Here is a 26,854-nt window from a genome sequence, read left to right as displayed (position 1 = left end):
CATCTCCATCTTTTGTTATGATGGGGACACCCTTTGCCTTATATCCCACTCGCATAATTTTAGTCTTATCCAAGTTTATGCGGAGGCCAATTTTGGGTGCCTCTCTGTCTAGGCTCTCTGTCATTTCTTGATTCCATTTATTTGTAGCCCCGAGTAGTGCAACATCATCAGCAAAGTCCAAGTCATGTCAATCGGAGTTGTTCACGCCATGGAATACCAAAGGCAGTCTGGTTCATTGCTCTCCTCATTATGTAGTCGATGGCTAGGAGGAAAAGGAAGGGAGATAAGATGCACCCCTGTCTCGATTGTAAAAAACTCTGTTGTTCCCTCTTCTGTTTTAATGCAGTAACTAGACCGACTGTTAAGGTATCGTAGGATCTGGGCGAATTTTTCTGGGATGCTGTATAATCTAACTATTTTCCATAGTGATTCTCGGTGGACACTATCAGACACTTTTTTTGAAGTCCACGAAACTGATTGATAGCCGTTGTTGGTACTCAAGACTTTGTTCTATGATATTTCGTAGAACGAAAATCTGCTCTGTACAAGATCTGCCTCTTCGGAAACCTGCTTGTTCTTCTCTGAGCCTTTTATCTACAGACTGTTGAAGCCATCTCAACAAGACAGTGCTTAAAATTTTGCCCGGGACAGAGAGGAGAGTAATGCCCCTCCAGTTGTTGCAGTCTGCCAAGTTGCCCTTTTTTGGAAGCTTTACAATCACTCCCTTTTGCCAGTCCTCTGGGACTTTTGAAATTCGCCAACAGAGATTTAAGAGATCAGTCATTCTGTTAACAATGCACTGTCCCCATATTTTAGCATTTCTGCTGATATCATGTCTAGCCCTGGTGCTTTGTTATTCTTTAGCACTGCAATGGCCATGGTAACCTCCTCAGCAGTTATTGGGTCTGTCTTGACCTTGAGATCATTGTCTGGAGAGGGGTCCTTGAATATGTAAGTTAGGTCTGGCGACAGTTGGTTAAGGGTCTCTTTAAAGTGCTCTACCCATCTTGCATCCTGTTCTTCTTTCGTTAACAAAGTTTTGCCTTGCTTGTCTTTTATCGGTGCCCATGTCCACTCTTTGCTCCAGTGAGATCTCGGACAATGGAGGGTTTTTGTGTCATTTCTGCTTACAGCTGCTTGTGCCTCTTGTCCCTTCTGCTCAATCCAGTCCCGTTTATCTCACACACAAAAAAAAAAATCTTTCCTTACGTTAAGGTAAATGGATTGGTAGTGACACTAAGCCATCATATTTTTTATATCAAGAAAGAGTGGCTCTTTTTAAACACCTTTATGAAACCAAACACATAAATAAATAAGGCGGCATTCTTGGTTTGAGACGCAACTATTATATTACACATAGACTGAAGTACTGATGACAATGTTTACCAAAAACAAACAATAAAGTAAGTCAGCTGTAAGGCTAGCTACAGAGCTGTACACATTGTAAGTAGAGGAATAAAGCCATTTTCCGACGGGAAATGCATTAAAATAGTGCTTGCTAGCAATGATAGGAGAAATCAGTCCTGAAAAGAAGAATACTGTTGAAGCCGTCAACCTTTCTCATAATAATTAAAAAGTTAGTGAAAGATATGGGTAAAAATCTCCATTAAAAACTATCAGACAAATTGGATTTCGAAATGTTTTCTATTGCCGCTCAAAATCTTGGTAATTGTTTTTGGTACATACAGCAGTTTTGAAATCAGATAAGTTGGTAGTTATTAAGAGCATGAAATAGACCTCCACTAACGAAGTCCTGTCTAAGAAATTTCAACCATTACAGAGGATATTTCTCTAGCTTGGGAGAAATTACTGGGAGTGACTATGATGGTGCCACAAGTATGGTTGACAGCAAGAGTTATTAGAAATATTGTCGAGTCAAATGGTACCAAGTCTCTGTGGCTTCCGTGAATTATTCATCAACAAAATCTATGTGGCAAGCTGTTCAGTCAGGACTATGTGTTGATGATCGTGTTCAGATCGAACAAAGTTTGTGGTTTCAAAAATCCATCCACGGCCAATGTGCCAAGTGTACAAGGGAGCTGCAACTTACAAAGCTAGACATCCCAGCTTAACAAATTTTAAGTGATGAAGACAATTGATTTGTAATCTGTGTTACATGAAGGAACTTTTCTAAATCTCAAAAAAAAAAAGAAGCGTTAACGATGATCACAATAATTAATAGCACCTGTTTGTGAGGACAAACATTTTCAGTGATGAATCTTTTCAAACTCATGCTATGTAATTCATCTCAAGGACGAACATCTAGGATTCTAGATTCAGTGCACATCTCACGCAGCCGGAAATTTAAAAGTTGGTTTAAAATAAGCTTCCCATGAAACTAGAACTAATGTAAGTACTAGGTTCACAGGTTTCTAATAAAATAGTTCATTGTCTATTTCCTTTTTTAAAACCTTTTTGTTGATGTGGCCGCGACACAAGTGTAGGAAATTAAAATGGCCTGCCGTCCAAATAAGGTTGAGCATCACTGGAGTAGAGTAAAAAATCTAACCTCAAAGGAGTGTAGGGTTGGAATCGTCAAGCTTAACTTTTTCTGTAAAGTTTTTCCATTACCAGACACATTTGTATTTCCCAGAAACATTAAAAAATCATAATTTAAAAGCATTAGTTATGATTAGTAGGCCTATCTACAAGTCCTGTCAATTTCTGTTAGTTCAACTCAAATAGAACTCTTTCTCCAGCTATTAAGAAAAGTCAGTGATTTATTATCACTATAACTATGCTATGTATCTCCTACTTCAACTTCTAAGACTGATGTCAAATCAATGCCATGATCATCTGTATCTGGCTGATCGATTCTGGATATTAACTTGTTTATCATCTTGGGTAAAAAAAAAATTGATAGGAAAATGTGTCAATATTGTAAAGAAATGGGGCACGCACTTGAACAATGTCTTTCTTGAAGTTTATAAAATGTAACATTCCTAAACATTCAGAAAACAATGATTATAGATCTAGATTATTCAAGTTATCAAGATTTTGTTTTTCGAAAAGCACACTTGATCTAGAAACTCACCATTTTTTTAAGGAATAAATTTTTTTCAGTGGCTGGCGAAGTAGCCATGATAATGATTGGTTGACTGACTTTGGACATGGAAACAGACTATATAAATCTAGATCTTGAGTGTATATAAAATCTTATTATCTAGTCCAGACTCTAGACCTAGGCTAGATCTAGTCAATATTAACTTGCTCAGTTAATTCAGTTGAATCCACATCCACTATAATAGATCTAGAATAGTTAGATTTTAGATCTATATAAAATTAAATTATATTCTAGATCTAGATCCATTGCATTTCTATGCCGTCTATGGTCTCTATTAGTCTATAGACATAGATCTAGATCTCTAGAACTAAACTAAAGGAAACTTTAGAAAGATCTTTACCGTCTTTAAATCTCAAATCAAAAGTAGTAAAAGGCTTAAAAAGTACTAGCAACTAGATCTAGTAGTAATATAATCTACACTAGTACTTGTACAAGATAATAGATATCTAGATCTATTTAATTTACTAGTCAATAATAATAATAATTTATAATTAGATCTAGATATTACATTATTGATTATTAGATTAGATTGATTAGATCTAGAAACTAGATATAGATTATTATAGATAGATCATTTACATTAGATTATGATTAGATAGAATATCTAGAATATCTAGATTATAATTATATAAATCTAGATTTCTATTAACTATTATTTGGAATACAAATTTCCTTATTAGATCTAGATCTATATAACTAAGATCTAGATATAGTATATCTACTGTCGGTAAGCACACATTTTATAAACACAATCAGAAATCCGGTTTACTAGGTCTAGTATTTAGAATTACAACCAGATTAGCAGCTCTACTGGGTTAGGACAGACTGGCCTCGACTAGTCTGATCCAACCTTTGCAATTTGCATGCGGCACACTAACGGAGAGGAGCTACGAGAGGTCGCTGGTTCAACTAATAAAATGGGGGACGGGAGTGGAAAGGGAGGTAGAAAACTCCCGAGAGATCAATAGAAACATCTGAGTCACTCCTCAAAATAATAATGAAAAAAAAAATGTCGGATCGCAAGGAAATCCATAGAGCCGGAGCCTGAAACTCGGTCGGTAACTAAGAACTAGAGGGCGGGGGGAAAATAAGATGATGGCGGTTAAAGAAATACACAATTAGCCTTATTAGCGATTTGATGATGGTATACAAACAAACATATTTAAAAATTCAAAGATTAAAAAAAAACAAGTGTTGAGACGAGTAATGCATGTTTTATTCGTTTTGCTTATTTGTGCTGGTGAAACAAATTATTTGTATGCTAGGCTTTATCAGCTGGAAATGAATGCCAACAAATAATCTAGCTTATATAGAGTTCGATTTTACACACTCTTTTATAGTTTTCTCGTAATTTTATGGGATTTTCAATACAAGTTTATCTACACCTAAGCCATACGGTCCATACCCCTAATCTTAACCATAAACCGTAAAGCTAACCCTAGTCCCAGCTTTGGTGGTACGGAAACCCTTCGTGTGCACATTACCTAGGTAAAATGCGAATTTTGCACAAATGTTGATTAAAAGTATTTTATTAATAAAAGTTTCTCTGAATACTATTTGTATTCGCTAGAAATCTAAATAAGTTAGTCCTGTTCTTTGTTCAACAACGTCTGTCTTCAGTGTATATTCTTTGTACAGCTTAATTTTTCAGGGTACATTGTTGATACAAGAAATTTTTCATATTGTAATGTATAAAAGGGGAAAGTTGAAAGACAAATATAGCCACTAAGACGGAACGACTTGACTAGATCTGATCAAATGTTTTAATGTAATGATCTTGGAAAAAGTAAGAAGTTAATAATTTATCATGTTAAACAAGGCTTCAGTGCAATTCATTTTTCGACAGATTTCACCGCTGAAAAACCATTTACAACAACGTTTACTCGTCTTGAAATTTATAACCAACTCTGTGCGCTATGGTAGAAAAAAGGAAACGATGTGTTTTCTCATTTAAATTCTTGCTGTCAGGTTGATCTAACTGGGTTCAAGTCCCATCCACATAAATAGAGATACAAAATTATTAGTGAATAAGTGAAAGGTAAGTACCATTTTTTGAATAGCAGAAAAATCAAAACAAATGATAAAAGGCTCGTGTTTTTTTTAGCAAAAAATCTATCAAAATCGTTTCTAAGTGAATATCTAAGAGGTAAGACAAACATGTGTACACTATTTCATGCAATTACTTAAAATTTCTTACCAAACCTTGCCAAAATTTAATTGTTCCCAATTTTTTAAATGAAAACTCTACTAACGCCAAATAACTGTTTACAATCGCCCTTCCGATATATATCTATATATATCTATATATACACACACATATATATATATATATATACACATACACACACAGATATATATATATATATATATATATATATATATATATATATATATATATATATATATATATCATGGGCGTAGCCAGGGGGGGGTTTGGGGTTCAAACCCCCCCCCGAAGGGGGGAGTCGGAATTTATTGACTGATTTTTTGCTTTGATTTTGTTTATTTTAGTTGAGATTTTAATACTAAACCATCACTTGCCCCAGCACAACCAAAGGGGTTTTGAGTTTAAAACCCCCTACCAGGGGTTTTTGAGTTTAAAACCCCCCAAACAGGGGGGTTCGAGTTTAAAAACCCCTACCGGGGGGGGGGGAGGTTCGAGTTTAAAACCCCTACCAAAGGGGTTCGAGTTTGAGGATAAAAAATACATCTTCAGTGTAAGAAAAAAAAAGCAAAGAACGCACTCAAAATGTTATGAGCGTTGCCAAAAGGGGTTTTGAGTTTAAACCCCCATTCAGAGGGATTTGATTCTAAAAAAAACCTCTTCAATATAAAAAAAAAAGCAAATTACACACTAAAATTATTTGAGCGATGCCAATCCAATCGGGGGTTTTGAGTTTAAACCCCTCTTCTACAGATGGCTTTTTTTAAAAGTTTAAACCCCCTCCAGATGGTTTTGAGTTTAAGATTCTCCTAAAGAGCATTTTGAGGTGGAAAACCCCCAACAGATGATTTTGACAATAAAACTTCTCTTTTCGATATAAAATCTAAAGCAAACTACAGTCACTTAATTCCAAGAGCGTATTCAAGAGAGGTTACACATTTTTACCAGTGGCTGGGCTCCATTAATAAACTGCAGTGAATAGTCATCTGCCGAAATTGAAAAACACTAAATGTGGCTCAACAAAAATGGCTAAGACAGATTTTAGGAGTCAGTTATAGAGATCGGGTCTAAATCAAGGAAATCCTATGCCGAACTGGGAGTCGACCCCTTAGTAAGATTGTGCGAGAGCGACGCATGAGGTTTGCTGGACATGTTTTCCCACAAAATGAATTGCGTATAAGAAGAGTTGCAATGATATCCTAGTACAATTTAGCGCCACACTTTCATGGAGGTCTTCAGAGCAGGTGGGAAGAGGCTTCAGACATTGCCAGTGACAGATTTTTGTGGAAACATCTTGCCGCCAAATACACCGAACGGCGCGGGAGGGTCTAAGTCAGTAAGAATATCATATTAGGTTTTTGAAATAGCTAAATAATACACTGTAGATACCTCAGAATATGCATTTTGTTAGCTTTCAATACAGGAAATAGTGCTTGGCGGCGGGGCTATGCCCCGCGCTCGGGGAGCTCCCTGCGCTCCCCAGACCCCTTGCTGGAAAGCACGGGGAGTTTACAATTTTTTCACTACTCCAGAAAGTACCTATTTTAGAGTAGAAAGAATGAAGGGTCAGACGCCACTCATTCATGGAGGTCCTCATGGCCGGTGGGATGAGGCTTCAGACATTACCAGTGACAGATTTTTATGGAAACAGCTTGACGTCAAATGCTCCGAACGGCGCGGGAGGATCTAAGTCAATAAGAATAGCACATTAGGTTTTTGAAATAAAACTTTTTAATAGCAGGAAAATGCAGTGTAGATATCTCAGAATATGCATTTTGTCGGCTTTCAATACCAGAAATAGTGCTTGGCGGCGGTGCTTCGCCCCGCGCTTGGGGAGCTCCTAGCGCTCCCCCAGATCCCCTTGCTAGTAATGGCGGGGAATCTACAATTTTATGGAAACAGCTTAACAGCAAATGCGCCGAACGGCGCGGGAGGGTGTAAGTCAGTAAGAATAGCACATTAGGTTTTTGAAATAGAACTTTTTAATAGCAGGAAAATGCAGTGTAGATACCTCAGAATATGCATTTTGTTGGCTTTCAATACCAGAAATAGTGCTTGGCGGCGAAAGCCCCGCGCTGAGGGAGCTCCTAGCGCTCCCCAAGACCCCCTTGCTAGTAATAGCGGGGAATCTACAATTTCTCCACTAACTCATGGAAGAACCTATTCTAGGGCACAATAAACGTCTTCCGAAAGAATGAAGGGTCAGAATGTAATAAAGATTATGTACACACACACACATAAATACATATAATTTTTTTCCGCGGGGGGGGGGGGAGAGAAAAAAATTCCCCCACAAACCCCCCCCCCCCCGAAAAAAAATCCTGGCTACGCCCATGATATATATATATATATATATATATATATATATATATATATATATATATATATATATATATATATATATATATATATATCAGACAGAGCACAGATAAGTTGAATCGTGCATTACCTTGTCAGTAATGAAGAAAGAGGGCGACATTTGTTTTGTTGATCTTTTTATAATTTATTGTCAGATATAACTAGAACATTGTTACTTTTTAACTTAACCTCTATAAGTTAACTCAAACGTATAAATTAAGTAATATTCCTTTTTTTTTTTGGTTACCATGGATGATTTTATACCTCGTTCGATTGATGGATTAATTGAGCAGGCTCAGACGAGGGTAAGAAAGTAAGAGAAATTGTTTTGAATCCACAAAGACTAGACTTAGAGAGACTAACTCTAGAAATGGAAATAAAGGCAATGGAAGCAGAGGAAAGGAAACAAATGAGGGGGGTGGGGGGTGGAGGACAAAAAGTTGGAAAGAGAACTGGAAATAAAACTGTCCATACAGGGGGATGGGCCCTATAAGGTAGAAATGGACATTTCTGATCTAAATTGTAATATTGTAGAAGGAAACAGAACGTATCACATGAAAAGTCAGACAAAGCCGAAGATGCTGCTTCAGTGAAATAGAAAATAAGAGAGAAGTAATTGAAAATGTCTTACTAACTAATAAGGAACTAAATGATTGTCAGTATATTGCTAATAATATCAGTGAGATAGAAGATAAGGGAGAAGAAATTGAAAATGTCTTATTAACTGAAAAGGAACTAAATGATTGTCAGTCTATTGTTAATACTATTGTTAAAATGGTTAGGCCATTTCACAAAGCTAAACCATTGAAGAAAATAAACCTAACTAAAGGAGTTTGTCAGGTGGTTGGAGGTGGTAAAGTGAAACCAGACCCCCAATAAGCTACAAAAGTTCTTATACATAAAGATTCCCAGAAAAAGAAAAATAAGTCTTACTGAAGAAGTTTGTCAGGTTGTTGGTGGGGGTAAAGTGAAAAAAAAACCAGACCACAATAGGCTACAAAAGTTCTTGTACCTAAAGATCCCTAGAAAAAGAAAAAAGAAGTCTTGATGTAGTGTTTCCCCTCTTCCATTTGCTGAGAAGGGAAATGTCCACGAGGGTCACCTGAAGTCCCGAGTGCGACTTGGCATTGAAGAAAATTCAGTCTTGTCTGTCCTCTTCACTTATTTTAATTCTATCTTACCAAACATTAACAGTTCTTGCATTATCTAAACAGTGAACCCGACAAGGGAATAGTTTGCTGCGTGTTACACCAAACGAATGGCATCCTTCATTCTGCAAAGTACCTCAGCAGAAAGCTGTTAGCGGCATTAGGCCAACATTGAGCGTGAGTGTCCAATGTCAACAATCCAGCTTGACCACAGACCATTGTCTGATACTGTCAAGACTATCCTAGCTATTCTACAAGATTGTATTAGATGTAATTGTTAGTTGTTTTTTTTTTCACTACAATGAGAAACCGTAGAAGCCAACGCGGCTTTAACTGTAAGAGATTGTTTCATTTTCGTATATTATTGCTATAGACATATGAGTTGATCCTTTCTTCCGTTTCTGTTGTTCTTACATATTAAATATAAACTTTCAAACGACTAGGCCTATTTCAAATTGTGATTTTATTCTTCATGCCACAATTTTTTTTAAAGTATTTTTTTCTTTTCTCACTTTCTCTGTGTTGTAAATAGTGTCATATTTCTAAGTGATTGCTCTAGCTAGGCATATTCTTTTTTGTCTAAAATGTTGATATACTTTGATATATAAGTAAAATGAGCACTAATAATTTCCTGTTGTGCTCTTTATTTGAAAACATTTATGTATATGTGTGTGTAGACATATATGTAAATATATATGTATATAAGTATGTGTATGTATGTATGAATGTATATAATTCTCTTCTTCCCTCAACAGTTTGGACGAGAAGAAGTAAAGGAAAGATCACTCTCTTATTTCTGCGGAGTCACCCCACCAAATAATAAGGGGGGGGGGGGGGAACACATGGGTATTCACACGTCGCTACGGATGGCTGCCCGCCCCCATCCCCCTTCGTCTTGCGGGAGGTTTGGACTAAAAGTAAACTATCTTCAACTCTGAAGGAACATCCGAAACATGTAAAACATTTTACAAATAAACATTTTACAAACACTAAATAGCAGGGCCGGACTTAAGAATTGTGGGGCCCTATTCGAAACGGATTTCGCAGGGCCAACTTTGGGTAGGGAAGCGGAAATAAGTGAAATTTAAGAGTTTGAATTAGAAAATAAATTCGTCTATGCATTTTATTCATTCTTTACTACGTACAGAATTACTTTACGAGCCTTGCGTCTAGCAAAGTCATACAGTATATCATAATAATTCTGTTTCCTACATAGATCCCACTCAATAGCAAGAATTACCAAATGTTTCAATCTATCTTTGAGAATTCTTGACCTCAAGTAATTCATCATTAGCTTGAGGCGCGAGAAGCTTCTTTCACCTGATAACACAATTCCGGGAGATTGCCAGGAGCTCCTGGTAAATCGACAGGAGGGCGAGGGAAATCTGTTTTAAGTTATAAAATGGTTTAATTTAATAATTTATACACCTAGAATTAGCGCGGGTCCTATGAAAGTGCGGGGCCCACTGCGGTCACATAAGGCCGGCCCTGCAAAATAGTGGCGTATGCTAAAACGCCGGTCGACTAGTATATGTATATATTTGAATGACTGTTATTAAATAACAGTCACATTGTAAGAGGGAGGTATGAGAGTGAATATGTTACTTCGATATTTTGGTATGATAGTTATATCCCCTAGTTTAAGTACTCCCAGGTTATAATGTGAAAAGTCTTGCACGTGTTATGAACTGAATGGTTTAGGCTTCGTTGAATGTGCGAGAGAGTGTGTTAGTCAGTGAGGTCTTGTTCCCGGTCAAGGAAGGTTGGGCGGTTGCTTCCTGGACTGGTGGTTGTTTAATAATATTAATATTTATTGTGCATTATTTGTGCTCTATAGAATATTAAAGTATTATTTGTATTTCTATGGATAGTTGGAGTTGAAGTATATTTAGTAATAATTGTTTTTAATTGTAAGTAACCCTTAACGAGCCAAGCCAAAGCAAGAAAAGGAACCCAACACTATGGTTTAATATTAAAATCTCCCCTACAATAAACAAAATTAAAGGAAAAAAAAAAACAGTCAAATAGTCCACACGCGTCCAACAAAAAAAGGGGGGGGGATTTCATTTAAAAAAAGGGAGTGGGTTGAACCCAAGCTACGCCCATGGCTGAAACAATGAATGATGAATACATTTTTCCATACTTAATGACAGTACCACAATGGTGTAAATTTGTTCCTGCCATTCCTCATATTAGCTTCAAATTTCTTCATGGGTTTAAGAAAGTGGTAAACACTGGGTGGAACATGGACACTTCGACAATTTGAAAACGGTTCTACAGTAAAGTAAGAAAGAAAGTAACGTACCCCTTTCAGACCATGTGATCTATACAGTCAAGTATACAGAAAAGAGTTGAATAAAGACATTCATGAGCATTTTGCGCAATTATCTGGATTGAAATAGAAACATTTGATTGTGCAAAACAAATCGGAAAAAATCCAAGAAATAATGAAGCATTAAAATAAATAAAAGATTGAGAAATTTAGACTTCTATCAGCTTCATTTAGGAGGAATTGAGTTAAACGAAACAAAAAACTTTTTGATGTCCCTTGTTTGAGTTACGAGGACACATTGTGATAAACACAGTGCGTTGTATTTATTACTGCGATTACATAGGAAATAGTGCCGTGTACAAGTCTCTTGTAAAACTAAAAATTGCATAACGGTAGTTTATAAGACATATCAAGACGCGAAATAAGTAATTTTTGACATTTTTTTAATATATTAAAAATATATCTAGATCTACATTTACCAGACCTAAAAAAAAAAATCTGATAAAATATTTTCTTGAAAAATTTCTGGCTTCTTTGCGAATGGCGCCCGGGCATGATGCCCCCTTAGTTGTCTCTCTATATTTGTACAAGTTGCGACACAAAATCTTTGGGACACGAGCTAATCTAAGGTAAGGATCACAGATAGCAGTGTATCGAAAGCGAACAACCCGTCGTTACATATTGCCTCCTTTTTTGTTGTATATTTAATTATTATTTTTTTCCTGCGGACTGTTTTATATGTATATATTGTTCATCTATTTTGTTTCATATAAGTATATAATACCTCCCTCGGAGTATACATCATAATAAATTATCACGTCGAAAATGCATAGGAAAAGGTAATAAAACAATAAGTGTTAACTACTATGTTGTATTATTTCCTTCCAGTTAGCCTTTATGAACAAAACAGAATTCACAATCTGTCTACCCCACAATTAGCAAATATAGACTAGTAGTAGTAAGGCTATATTTGGACATGTCACATTTAAGTGAACTCTTTAAAAGCGTTATCATAACTGAATTGAGGTCACACCCAATGACTAATGACTTCTTGTGACGTCATCTGGCGCAGTGCGATAATACGTCACAAAGCGACGCTATGAAAACACTGTCAGTACATGGTTGTAAACAAAGTAACGTTTGCACCATGGCTGAGGGAGAGAGGGAGAAAGGAAAGGGAGAGAGGAAAGGGAGAGAGGAAAGGGGGAAAGAGAGATTTGAGTAGTTTAAATTTAGATTCTAGACCAAACTAGTAACAATAATAGCTAAATAAAAGGCTACAACAAAATAAAAAGCTATTACAATAAACAAACATAAGCTCATTTGAATCACTGTACTAGAAAACTCAGTGGAGTGGCTTCCTTGTTTATTGGAGTATTGTTCAAGTACTGAATACTTAAATGAGATTGACGTCATCAAACACTCTTTCAGAATTAAATGTGGTATTTATTAAAATAATCTTTTTCAATGTAATAGTCGCAGATATTAATAAGTAAAATCTGAAAATATGTCGATCTAGGTAAGACTCGAAGAATAGGAAGAGCTTCAAGAGGGCTGGCAAACATTAGATAGGTTGGCCTGTGTAGCCATATATGGCGACAGGTAACGCGCACAAAACAAGAAAAAAAAAGGTCTCCCAAGTCTACATTTGTAGAGAAATGGAGGCAGTCGATTAAAATAAAGGAGTGCAGAGTAAAACTTTTTAAAATCCAGCAAACCAAAGTCACAAACATTATTTAGCGTACTAGCATAGTGAGTTATTAATAGCCAATAAACATCGAGGTACGTATGACATTCATAATACTGTTTTAACATACATAGAGTTGCGTGGGCTGTTTCTTAAAGTAACTCTATGATCCGCGTTTGCATGTAATAACGTTTAAATTGAGCTACTCATTGTTTGTATTAATGAATAGTATGTTTTCGACTATTGGCAATAGACTAGCTGAGGAGAGGTTGTAACACAAAGTGGATTCTATGGTATGTTACTACCACTCAATGTACACATATCAATTACATTACACCTCACAACAATTACAATCGAGCCCCCCAAAAAAGTGAGACATTATATAGAACTAAGAGACAGCGGCAACTGAGATATGACTGATGTTTCCGCCACAGAAATAAAGAAAACAGCAGCTCAAAGCTGGCTACAGAAAACTACAATAAAATACTGGTCACTGCTGTGTTACACAATTAGTGATGAAACACTGTCAGGAAAGCTTGTTATGCATTAAGAATGAGAGTCTGTGCATTACTAAATCTAAAACCTAAGTGCTGTATTCCAAAACAAATTCGTATAAATAATATAATGTAGCCAAGCAACTTGTGCTTGGACTGCCAACTACATAAATATCGCGTTTGACAAAATCGCCATTTTAAGAGCATCGTTATTAAATTTTTTAAACAAAGTCTTTGAATAATTTCATTGCAACATAGGATTTCCTTGACAATTTATTTGATGTTAAGCGTTTGTCTGTTTCACTTAAATGTCATTTATATCTTGCAGGCCAGTAAATGAAAATAAAGGAGCACAGGAAATGAAACACTAATCTGAACTTTAATTAGAATAGTAATACTCCACGTGTCCGAACTCTGCACTCAATGAACTCATTTTCTCCTCAAAGTGACGATTTGATGTGTGCATGGACCGAGACAAGCCACATGCTACATTACATGCATAACAAAATGTTAAGAGACCTGAGACTTTATTTCCCTACACACATCTCACTTATAGACCAATATAACATAATATTAAGGACCCCATTATTATATCATTACCGTGTAATCTAATTTGATATTAATGCGCCTGAGCAAGTTTTCATAGTATGTGAACAGGAAGGGGTTAACAGGTTCTAGTTATCTTAGATATGTCTAATGAACGATCTGATACAAGCTGATTTATTTTAAGGACTGTGAACATATCATGTCCAATTGAATTGCTACTTCATTTATTTCCTATGGTAAAAAGGTGAATATGATCTCATCCAGAAAACAATAAGTCAGATTGTCCGAGACGTTCTTAGCAAGGTGTTCAATCTATAATCAGTTGTGACAAATATATACTTTATATCAACGTGCCTTATCACTACATTCCAGACACAATCCCAAGTAAACAGATGAACAAACACGCCCCAAAAAGAAATACTGAGAATTATATTTTCAAATCCAATGAGCCGCTAAGGAATGTTAACATTTTGTGTAGAACTTGAAGAAAACGGAGTGATCATCTATTCACCTTCAATGACACACTGACGTCACATATTAATTAAAGACCAAAGATTATTAAAGGCGTCAATAGACTATACTTGTCACTATATTATTGCTTATCGAGAGGGGAAGAAATCATTCACACATACAGCCAGTATTCACTCAATAAGCTGCCTATTGGCTTTGAGCACGAGCAAACGATTTATTACCTATTTCAAGTCTTGAAACTTCGCTCTATTTATTACAATACTTCTATAGAAGTCACACTTTAAGCGTGGAACATGTCAAATTTCTAGGAAAATCGCTAGAGCCGTTTTCGAGAAACGTATCCACCCACCCAGTTTTTTTATGTTTTTGACCCGATGCAACATGAATAGTCGAATTGTTATCAATAAATAGACGTTTTAGAAAATTTTGAGTAAAGTCTTCTAAGTCTGGATCACAGACCTATATATACTATATCTAGGCTGGAAACAAAGCCTAATTTCCGATCACATCGCTATGTACATAACTCCAGTTCAAGCTATAAGAGAATTCACCATATGAATTTTGGAAAATCGCTCTTCTGCCTCAGTAAAGTAATGATCTTTAGTTTTCAAACTTTAGAAATAATACAATCCCATTTAACAGATTGTAAATAGAATGCAATATTAAGCAGTACATAACAGAACTAATTAACTCTCCTACCTTGATAAATAAAAAAAAAAAATTAAGGACATACAGGTTAAAACAGTAAACAAAAAAATTATAAAGCGATTATTTTTCTATTAATAAGTAATGAATGTTAGATTTAGAAAAAAAAAAAGGAAAAATATCTCCCTTCTCTGAGAAGGAATCTTGGTTAAGCAAATGTATAGACTATATAGTACTCTAATGATTGGCATTTAGATCTAGACCATAGACTTATATATACTACTCTAGACTGGACATGGAGATTCTTTAGCACTACAAAAAATGTCGAAAAAACTTTTTAGAAAGTTGGATCAAGGCGTTGTTTTGTAAAGTAGTTAGAAGAAGTACAGTTGTTGTTTTTTCAACCATATAATTTAATTTTTAAATCTAGATCTAGTAATTGAACATCAATAGTAAGAGTACGCTCGTCTCATAATTATTATTTTGCAATTTTTAGATACAAAATCTAGAAAGATCTAGGTAATCAATCTATTTAAATGTACATAAGATGATTTAAATCAACATGAATTATTTCGATCTGATTTTTGAAACATTATCTCAATGGAAACAAACAGGAAATGACTTTGTTTCATATATTTGCTTGAATGTCCGAGAAATGATTTTGCATTATTTCTAAACTTTGTAAACTTAAGATCATTACTTTTCTAAGACAGAAAAGATTGATTGGGGCGACTCCCATTAGAGCCTGAAAAAAGAGTTTACGTACATAAAAATCTATATTTGTATAGGTCTGTGAATCGATCAGTCGCAGATTTATTACCGGTTTCCAGTCTAGATATAATATATATAAGTCTATGATCTAGACCTAGAAGAAGATGCGCAAAATGTCCCTGAACATTAATTTATTAACTCTTGAATAACATGCGGAAATACCCGGAGACATGTCGTCCGTACAAGATATTTTCTAGTTCTCTAGCCAAACTTAATTTTTTAAAAATATACTGTACAAGATATTTTCTAGTTCTCTAGCCAAACTTAATTTTTAAAAAATATACTATGAAAAATTAATACTGTCAGAGTGGCCAACGAGCTAGTAATTCATTCCCAAGATATACTTCAACTATCAAATTTCTAGGAAAATCGTTAGAGCCGTTTTCGAAATCTGTGTCCACACAGGTTTTTTAGTTCACCCTGAAGGTTTTAATTTCCACGAAGGTACGAGTTGAATAGTGTAAAAATACTTTTTGTCAAAAATGACTATACTTCACTTATAGAGCGAATATTTTTCTCTTAAGTAATTAATGTTAGATAAAAAAAACATTTTCATACCCTACCACATCCCCCCAACCCAGAGAGAATTCTGGTAAACTGAATTTATAGATCTACACGACTTTATAATATCCCAATGATAGGCCTTAAGATTTGGATTTAGAAGACGATGCGCACTTGTTCCTGAAAAATAATTGATTAAACTCTTTAATCTAATGCCTGCATGCGGAAACGTTCACGATAAATATTTTCTAGCACTCTAGCCAAACTTAAATTTATTTCTTTTTATTCTTCGAAAAATTATAACGGTCAAACTAGATCTAGAGATTTCCCAGTGTGGCCAACGAGCTTTTATTTTCCCAATGATGTATACATCAAGTGTCCAATTCTAAAGCAATTCCAAAAAAAAAAAAATTGCTCGAGTCTGAATTCAAACTCGAGCCTCCATGTTTTACCACTGAGCTATTCAAATACTTCTAAAATGACATGACACTATTAAAACAATGTTACGAAGATATGCTGGCTCCCCAACATGAGGCTTACAAACAGTCACAGAGTTGGTGCATTTCCAAAAGGCTATACAATTTATAGGTTCTATTCTATCATTTGTACTAATTATATTTTGTCATTTACTACTTATATTTTTATGATTATTTTTCCATATCTAAGGATCTGAAGTAGTTTCGAGAAGAATAGTTCTTAAAGAAAGTGTATGGGCAAGACCAATAGTTGCATATAGCACAAAAATCACAAAACGATGATCATAGTGATAACTGTTGTGAGAACAAAAAAAATATGTGTGTGATTTTATAAAGTGTTTTGAAATAACTCAACAAGAGCAATGCATCTAGATAACGATGTGTGTGTGGAGTGGGGGAAGGATACAAATACTAACTCACCACATAGTCGTTAAACGCGGACAGACCCGTAGAACGACGCTTCAAGTCCTCATTATCCAGTGGGTTTGGTGAGGTAGGCGTTCGTGGGCGCCTAACCATCAGATGATTGAGGTTGACATCCACGTTCAGGTTAGAATGACTGTCCATGATGGAAGGCGACAAAATGTATTCCGATGGCATGAAATAGTGGAGTAGATGGAAGAAAACAATAGTTCACTGTTACCAAAACACTGACCACTGTTTCAATAATAGGCAGTGTCTGTTGTCAATGAGTTGGCTGCTTTCACTGTAATCAACACTGTTTAGTTTCAGTCACAATGAATTGAAATGATTACTTCCTGTAAATGTTCGAACTGCACAGAAAATCTACAGTATATATCAATAAAAATAATTCTTTTAAAAAATAACGCTAGTAAATCGGAAGCTCAAATTTGGAAATAAAAACAACCCGTTGGAAATAACACGGAAATTGCAACAGTGGTAACTGCTTAAGCACAGAACGCTACACCAGCGTATGCAGATTTAAGGTGACCCCCCCACCAAACTAGAGCTACATAAAACAGAACGCTCTCTCCACCCGCTGCAAAAACTGTGCTCGGTTCAATACCTCGCTGCAGTCATTATGTGTGACGACCTACGTTACAGAGTGATACAAAATTAGAACACAGCTGACAGCACCTGCACCCCCTTCCTTTTTTTTTTTTTTTTTACAGCTACAGCTCCATCCGTCAGCAACATTTATTTTTAGGGAAGACAGTGGTCGTAATACAGTCAGCTGTGGACTAGGTATAAAAAACGAAATGATGGATATTCATGAGCGACAAGTTAACAATATTACAATATATCTTTAGTATTTCTTAAATCACAATAGAGCACTAAATTAGACTGGGCAGATTAAAAAAAATTCTGTACCAAGTTTTAGAGAGACATTTAAATGACAAAAGTACACCATGCCAAAAATCGAATGCAAAGCGAACTAAGTTTTTATAATAAAAAGGGTAAAAATGTTGTGTTTAGTTAGTAGATGTTCTAACTTAAAAAAAAACAAACAACAGTTGTAAAAAAAAAAATCAATGCACATCTAGATCTAGAAATAAATAGATTTAGTTGAGCTAGAAAAAAAAAAACACGTTAAAAAGCCTTGAAATTATAAAAATATAACAAAACAAACAATTTTTAAAATTATTATTGCGAATTCTCAAGTCACAACGAATTTGAATATAATCAAGGTCTGCATTTTATCGAGACCTAGATCTAGATCCTGAGTTGCACATGCCAACTTTGATAGGAACTGAGGAAGCACAACCGAAACTTTGAGATCAGGACACTCAAATATCGGTCTTTCTACAGGCACAATTCTTTATCTAAACACATCTAGAGTATTCATCCTATGCTATCTTTATCTGAAATACTCACTGCTAATTAATCATGAGATAAAACACATTAATCAACGAACAAAACTCCAAATTTGAAATGACATGAAGGAAAAGCCCACAACTATTTTATACGTCTTAGAACCGCATAAATGGGGTTCCGAGGAGTTAAAAATACCATCCAATGGTTACACAGGAAGCGATTATTTTTAGGTTAAAGTAGGCCTAGAGAGGAGCGGTTGTCGACCCATTGAAAGGGCGGAGTGGCAACATTTTGAGCCAGCAAGGTTACGTACGCGATTGTAAATGTACTTTTATCTGTAGATTTACAATGCATAACGCCTAGTGCTCACAAACAGTTCCCTGTACGAAGTCAACTCGAACGAAGGCATTCACGTGTTGACGTTCTATAAACCTAACCTATTTATATGAGACAAAATTTTCCGATAGTAAAATTCAAAACAAAATCTGTATACTACGACATAAGCACCGAATGAAACAAAACAAAAATAAATATTAGAGAAAAGAGAACATAATGAAACATTTTTTAAAATAAACATAAAATCGAATTAAAACAAATATAGATCTACTTCGCTCAAACGGAACGGGGAACAGACTTTGCAGAAGACAAATTATAATACATTTTTTTTTGGGGGGGGGGGGGGGATAGTTGTAGATAGTCTAGACTCGTGGTTCCCATATTTTTCGGCTTGGGTCCTTATACATTTTCAACACATTGGTCTCATCACAGTAAAAACGAACTACAGGCCGAACCTAAATCTCATGCAGCTATTTAATATCACAAACAGCTTTAATCTTCTTTTAGCATCCCGCTAACTTAAAAAAAAAAAAAAAAAAAGCAGGCCTATAATGTACAAAAAAATTTAAACAAGAAAAAAACCCACCTTTAAAAAAAAAAAAAAAGCTTATATTAAGCGTACTTGTGTCAATTACTTTGACTCGGTCTTGTAATGAAATTTGTAATAGATGTAGACTAACAATAAAAAAGCATATATAAAAATAAAAACAAAAGGGGGGAACGACCTGAATTCGAACTCATGGCGCAAGCCTTCTCAAGCCAACACGGTAGCCACTCTGCTAGTGGAGAGTTTATGAACATGGAAAATTGTATAGTTATTTATTGTTTCTATAGTCTTGTCCTATTTTCAGGTTTGTGTTCACTAAGACTCAGACGACCTATAAATGGGACTAATTCAGCTTATACCACCACTTCAGTCAATTACACTTTCTTTCCATTGTTCGAGATACCAAATAAAATAATTACCAATAGTTAATTAATTAATTGTTGTTGTTTTTTTAAATCGATTCTTGTAAAAGAAATAATTGTGCAAAACTTCAGCTTGATCCGAGACTGGATTTGGGAGAAATAATGTGTACAAACTTTTTACCAGACAGAAAGAAAGAGTTTATATAAGCTTTGTAAAATTCAATTCCTACTTTAATGTTCAAATAAAATCGGATCCGATCTGATCAGATCGATGGAAATAGAATCCACAACATTCGCATTACTATCTCGACGCTCTATTAACCTCAATGCCTGTTTCGGAAATTTCCAGACTTCCTGCTTTTTCCATCCACCTTCCAGCCACCAATTAAGAGGCTGTAAGCTAATAGCATGAAGTGAAAAAGACTTTCGACAAAACCTAAGTAACTGTTGCATACAGTTCCAGAGCTCTTTTAAACACGATGGAGACGCTGTTGAAATCGGATTGTAGATAAGACCCGCCTTTCAGGTTGTTAGAAACTATTTGTAGTCATGTTCATCAAATACCCATGGTTAACTTAAACTTATAACAGTGCATAGGCATTTAGGGTGCTTGTTCAAAGAATAAGTGATAGAATTACTAGATTTACATCAGTTTGTTTTAGAGAGAAAATAGTTTTCTATTGCTCATGTTAAGTTTAAAAACACACACACAAAACGCTGATCACGTGAACGGCAATGCACATAGAAGCCTCTCTTCGTATCTCTTCTCACTACACTGGTTGGCTGAAAAGGTCAAAAGTAAAACAGTGCATACTCAATGTGGCCACCAAACAGCAGCATCATTAGTGAACATCGGAAAAGCACTCCCTGGCCTTTTCCCTGTGACCTAGTTTAAAAGACAACTATCTGCTGGGTAGATTAATAAATCATGACTAATTGGAACAGTACTTTTGAAAACAATTTATTGACTTCATACTAGGAACTTGTGCCACGATAACAGAAGACGAATTAGATAACGTAGCATGGCTTTGGTAAAAAGTAAGTAGATGGACTAGCATCAGCTGTTGTCACGATATTATTGTGTATGTGTGGGTGAGCATGCGGGGCGGCAATAGGTCTAACATGACAAAGGGCAATGACACGTTAGATGTATGCCTGCTAGTGCGACTCGTGGGTCGGGGGAAGACATAGGACAATTAGATTATCGTCTACTATCATAGCCTATATATATAGTATAGAGGTTTGGGGCAGACCCCAATGTAGTGACTGCCAGAGGCGTGTGTTAAAAGTTGTTTGGTGAACAGTGATTGACAGTAAATCGCTGAGGTAGTTCCAAGAGACAGTTATTCTAAGGTACCCGGATAAGAAAATGTTTCTTTTAGTTTTTGTGTTAGAAAATAGTTGGTTTATCGATAATAATAAATGCGTTTACTTAGTAAACGTAAAGATTTTGTTACTGTTTATTTAGAGTGACAGCCAGAAGAATGATAGAGCCCAAAGTGATAGTCTAATGAGAATCGATGACAGCCAGTGTTAAGATATATGACAACTGGAGAACAGACAGAGAATAAGCAACAGACTGTAGTCCAACCAGATAACAGTTCGCGTTGAACTGTATCGTAGCCCTGCGTGAATACATAGAGGATGGAACTAGTTGGTCTGAATGGGTGAAAGACTATTGTTATATTGTTCTATGGATACTATTGTATTAGTCTATATTAGTGATTAATGATTACTGCCTATGTACTCGAGTGTTTTTTATTATTAGTTAATCTTGAGTATTGATTGTGATATTAATGAATGAAACATCAGCTTTATTGTTTTACCAATACTTATGTATTAACTATGGGTATTTAACGCCAAATATAGATCTAGATTATTAAATAATTCTTCTTCTTTATTAAATTGGAGTGTACGTATATTAATTAGGTTGTCATTAGTATAATGTACACATACATTCAAAGTAATATAATATAGTAGATCAAATTAAAGTAATTACACCCACCAAAACCAAGAATCATCGCTAGACAAAAACAGTTAAAGATGTAAATGAAAGAGAAATGCTTACACTTAAATGTGAAGACGAATAATAAATACATTCAATGATTTACGCTATTCCAAGGCGGTAACAATGGACTTGAAATTCACTTTGAAAAAGAACTATTCTATTGTAGGTTACATCTACGGATCGTTACATCATTACAATAGAACTATAAGCTATATAACTAGAAGCTATCGGTTATAACTATAAGTTGGTTGATATAACCTCAATGATAGTCATAACTTTGTTTTCGAGTCCGAAAATGATTGAAGTCTTGCTGAAAAAGTTGCTTCAATTTTATTGAAGGTTATAAGCATTGGTTATATTTTTACGTAAATCTAGTATAGATTACATCTAGATTATAGATCTAAAAGTATATCTAGAATAGATCTTGAGTAAGAGTTCTAAATCAGAACTTTAGGCCAAGTGTTAGATCTAGATGTCTATATAATGAACATACCAATAAATAATTGCACATATGTGCCTTCCTCGCTCGCCGAATCAGAAAATGCGTACTTTCTAGCAACTGACGGGGTCAAGGGTTCGATAGCCGAATTGAGCCAAAATTTTTAAAAATTATTTTATTATATTTGAAGTTTAATAATGGATGTTTTTGTCTTTTTGAGAAATATGTTTTAAATATGTTTTTCTTGTTTTGTGTCTCATAAATATGGGGCAAGTTTTAGTAAGGGGTTTCAGCTCATCGAAAAAAACAAAAACAATACTGAGCCAGTTTTACTAAGTGGTGGCCATGAGAAAATCATTAAAAGCAACAACAACAAAAATTGCAGACCTTCATCAACAGATGTCTGAGAAATAACTTGAGAATACAGTGGTTTTACACATTCTCAGAAAAGATAACAACAGAGCTAGGCAGAGTGGAATCCCCAGGGCGCAAGACACAGAGGACCACAATAAAAAAAAAAAAGAACGTGGCGACGGCAGTGTACTAGATAAAGCCGAGAGGACATGGAAACGATGGAAAGCCATTAAAAAAAATGAAATAGCCCTCGAAAGTGTCGTGTTTTACTGAGGCCTCACGAGGAAAGCAAAGGAACGGTGATGATTTATGATAATTATTAATATTTTTAAATGGATATAATATTCAACAAAATAAATCTATACCAGTGATGCCTAACAACATAGAAATTCCCGAGACATGGGTTACGGGCCGCACTACTTCGAAAAATCCCCCATTAAAAACAATAAAATATTTGAAACTAACAAGTATATGTTATGTCTTCCCTAAATTCTAAATTGAATACAGTCGTATGAATAAGATTAAAATACATGATACCACCACTTCTTGTCGATTTGAATCAAAACAACAGTGAAAGATAAAAATGGGTCAAAGTCTGACCAGATAATGTATCGCTAAAGACAAGCTCCGCACTCACACATGCTGTTGCAGCAAAACCAGTTCGTGACCTTGTGCAGGAAGCTAAGCCCTAAGCTAGCTAGTTACTTTATTGGGTCACAGATAGATCTCATAGAGGGAGTCGAAAACAACAACAATGTTAGCACTTCTGTACCCTTCATTCGGGGCGGTGGAGGAAACTCCAGTGTCGTTGACCGACAAGATAATAGTTTTTTCCTTATCTTTTGTTGTGAGCTTTGTTTTTCTCAGTTCGCCACACACGGGGCATGTTCATGTAACACTATATGCTGGAAAACTACTGAGGGTGAGGAAAGATAAATAATTAACAAACTGTAAAGTGACTTTAAAAATATGTAGATTGGAGCGTAGCATGGGCATACGGTGGAAAAGTATCGAACAAGGAAAATAAATCGTACTTGACATATATTGTGGTATAATTTAAGCCCGTGGTTAAAATTCAAGTCGATCGCATTTTTTATGCATTTAAAAATGCGACCACGGTAACACTGACTTCCCCACCCCTTTTATTTTGGAAACCTAAAAGCATGACAAAGTGCTAAACAAAAAGAATTGGTAAAAATATTTCTAATCACGTAGATTTATTTATTATTCCTCGTCTAGATCTATTACAAATTTAATTACATGACTGATGCAAATACGCTTAATATAAGCTTTTTTTTTTTTTTTAAAGTATTTTTGTTTTGTTTTTCTTGTTTTAATTTTAGAGACGAAATGTCCTACCATGAAGGATTTATTTAAAAGGTAAAAGACAAAAGAGTAGCATTACCCAAATCGCTACGATTAGAAATTTAGTTCCCATTCCCCTTCGGTATTGACCTACTCGCACTGGACGGTATAGAATATATTGCCTGTGTGGACCGCTACAGTGCAAAAACCAAAAGGAAGGCTCCCAAAGGCAGACCACGAGTACGGTGGCTAAGAGTCCGGGCAAGGAGACGTAAATTCCAGGATAGATCAGAATGGAAAGATGTGCTAGAGCAGTCCAGGGCCCTTCATGGGCTCTAATGTCACTTGAATGGACTACAGTAACTATTGCGAAGTTAATTGCCAAGAAAATAGAATGTTATTTTCGTATTAACAGGTGTTGTCAACTTCGTAGCGATAAAGTCGCATCATTAGACTTTGTAGTAACGAAACATAGGTAAGGAAACTAAAACGTCATTTTGCTAGATATGGCATTCCAGATACAGTGGTCAGTGACAATGGACCTCAATTCTCATCTGATAGCTTCAGAAAATTGTCCAAGGATTTGAGTTTCCACGTGACAAGCAGTCCACATATCTAAGGTAAAGCAGAATCATCAGTGAAGATTGCTAAGACATTATTTATTAACAAATACAGTTTGTGTGGAAACACAAACTCAAAATCGGCCTCCGAAGTGGTCAACAAAAGCAGGTAAAAAGGCAGGTTTCAATATTTTCAGAAAGAATAGAATTAAATTCTATCAAAAGCTAATGACAGAGAATAATGGAGAAATAGGTTGACAGATCTTGTGTGGTTCCCCAAGGGTCCAGCAGACCAAGGGACAGGTGAAAGTGAAGGTGTTGTTAGATGTGAATCTGGCCTAACTGATGTTATACAATGATTATGTTATTGAGCTAACTGTTTTGTAAAGGGTCAATCTCTTATTCAAAGCCTCAAGAGAAAAAAAATAATTTCCGTACAAAAAAAAAATAAAAACTTCCTTTAGTTAAGTGTCCTATGGTTTCATTGGTACTCTTCAGTTCAGGCGATAATATGAAAAACTACTTATCAGTTGTGGTTTTAAATTATGTTCCACTTATATGCATATAAAATAATTTTTTTCTCTTTAAAAAAGTAAGCATTTGTTTTGTAAATTAGCATTAGTTCGTATGACAGAACTTACTTAACTTAGCAATACAATTGTAAAAAAAAATATATTTGACAAAAAATCTAAAACCGTTTGCATAAATGTGTTAAAATATGGTAAGTAACCATCTCCCTTACTAAATAGCCTCCCGTGTTTGTCACTATTAATAGTTAATTGTAAAAATGGTGTATTTTTATGACAAAAACTGCATGCATAGTTGATTTTAAAAATTATTTTTTTCCCTTTCAGAAAAGAAAAAAGTAGCAGTTGCATCAGAACCTTCAAAGGTCTAAAATATCATGATGTCGGATTTACAATATCTTTTCTAGTTTACGAGATCTAAACGGGACGGAAGGACGGACAGAAAGACCACACAAAACTAATAGCGCCTATTCCCCTTTCGGTGGCAGCTAAAAATAAAGGGGATCAAGTCACTGCACTGCTTAATTATCGAAGCACCCAAAAAAAAAAAAACTACAGCAAAAAGCTTGATGAAACCTCAAGTCCTTGATCCACAGAAAATCACTGAAAGAAAAGCAGAAGAGATCAACAATTTACTATAACTCTCATGTCAAAAATGTATCTCTGCTTGCTGAGGGTGAAGAGGTGATAATCTACTAGTAGGCATACTTGCAGTTCTGAGCATCATCTGCCCCAATGCCATGTCCACATTTAAAGACATAATTGACATTGTGACCAATTAAAAACTGAAAAGGCCCTAGACCGAGACAATGGGATTTCAAAAAGTTTTACTTCTGATGACTTCTTGACTATTGTAGGTATAAACTTTCATACGGTAAGTAACAAATTTGTGAAGAAAATGCAAATACAACGAAGAAGTCTCTGGACTGAACAATTAGGAAGATCTAAAACAAGAAAGCAATATGTCAGTGGTCAGTTTGACCGAAATGTTTAAAATTATTATGTTTTACACGCGTGAAAAATTTTACCTGCCAAAGTCAACCAAGCGGGTTCTTAAGTTAATGGTAGTTAATTCATGTGTGAAACAGGTTTACAGGTGTCAAGAACTACTTATTTCAATTATTGAATTATTGAAATCCGTTGATAAATATGTGAATGAATTTCAAACTAATTCAGTATGGGCTAGAGAAGTATTAGCTAAAAAAAATTTAGACGTCTGGTCATTAAGAATAAGTTCAAAAATATTTTCAAAATCCTAACACACTTGTCATTCTAATGGAGTTGGGTTAGGGTTATGTTCATAGTTTAAATTCAGGCATCATCTTAATTAGAAAAGAAAATAGCCTTAACAGACGAGATATTGCTGAGATAACAATCCAAGGAGATTTGGCTTAATCTTGGTTCTTTGACGTCAATTACAATCGACACAGTAGTCTGTTATCTTACCGTGTAGAGTCAAAACACTTTAAGGTCAGGTAAATGCCTAATTACAAGGACATATGAACGATAGGATGCATGTTGATGGTAGTTATGGTTCTGGTCTCTCCATGTCGATGTTAAAAGGGTTAAACGATACCCATTTGTCGATAGCCACCGAGAAAAGGTTGATATAAACAAATCATGAAAAGAGTGTTCGTGAGAAGAAAAGTGTAATTGAAATAACATAAAACTCATAAAAGTGAATTAATTAAAGAGATGTTATCAATATGAATTTAATTTTTATAAAATACAATTGTTTACTAAACAATAATAATACCAGGACACAAAAGTTCGGTTACCCAACATAATAGCGAACGACTAAATGCACGAAATTTCTCGAAAACAAAATAGCGCAGACCTTATGAATGATATATGATTTCTATGTTTATGACTATTTGGAGGCAGCTCCCTTTGATTAAAACCCGGGCGTCTCATTGCGACAACATTGTCAAACATAAGGATGACTGGATCATACGAGCTAATCATAACATTCCTTATACGTTTGGATAATCACAGTCCGCGAATGACCAATTCAAAAATCTAATTCTTACTTGTTTGTCGATG

At 35.3% G+C, this 26,854-nt stretch overlaps 1 protein-coding gene across 1 annotated transcript in view; it reads right to left on the bottom strand.

Moving 5' to 3' along the window:
• The window catches only part of LOC106079152 (TSC22 domain family protein 2-like), an 80,610-nt gene that overhangs the window by 4,973 nt on the left and 48,783 nt on the right, over window positions 1-26,854 (bottom strand). The gene's annotated exons all lie outside the window — the stretch shown is intronic.

The sequence above is a fragment of the Biomphalaria glabrata genome, chromosome 15, assembly GCF_947242115.1.
Source record: "Biomphalaria glabrata chromosome 15, xgBioGlab47.1, whole genome shotgun sequence".
NCBI lineage: Eukaryota > Metazoa > Mollusca > Gastropoda > Planorbidae > Biomphalaria > Biomphalaria glabrata.
This window is presented reverse-complemented; position numbering and strand designations above follow the sequence as displayed.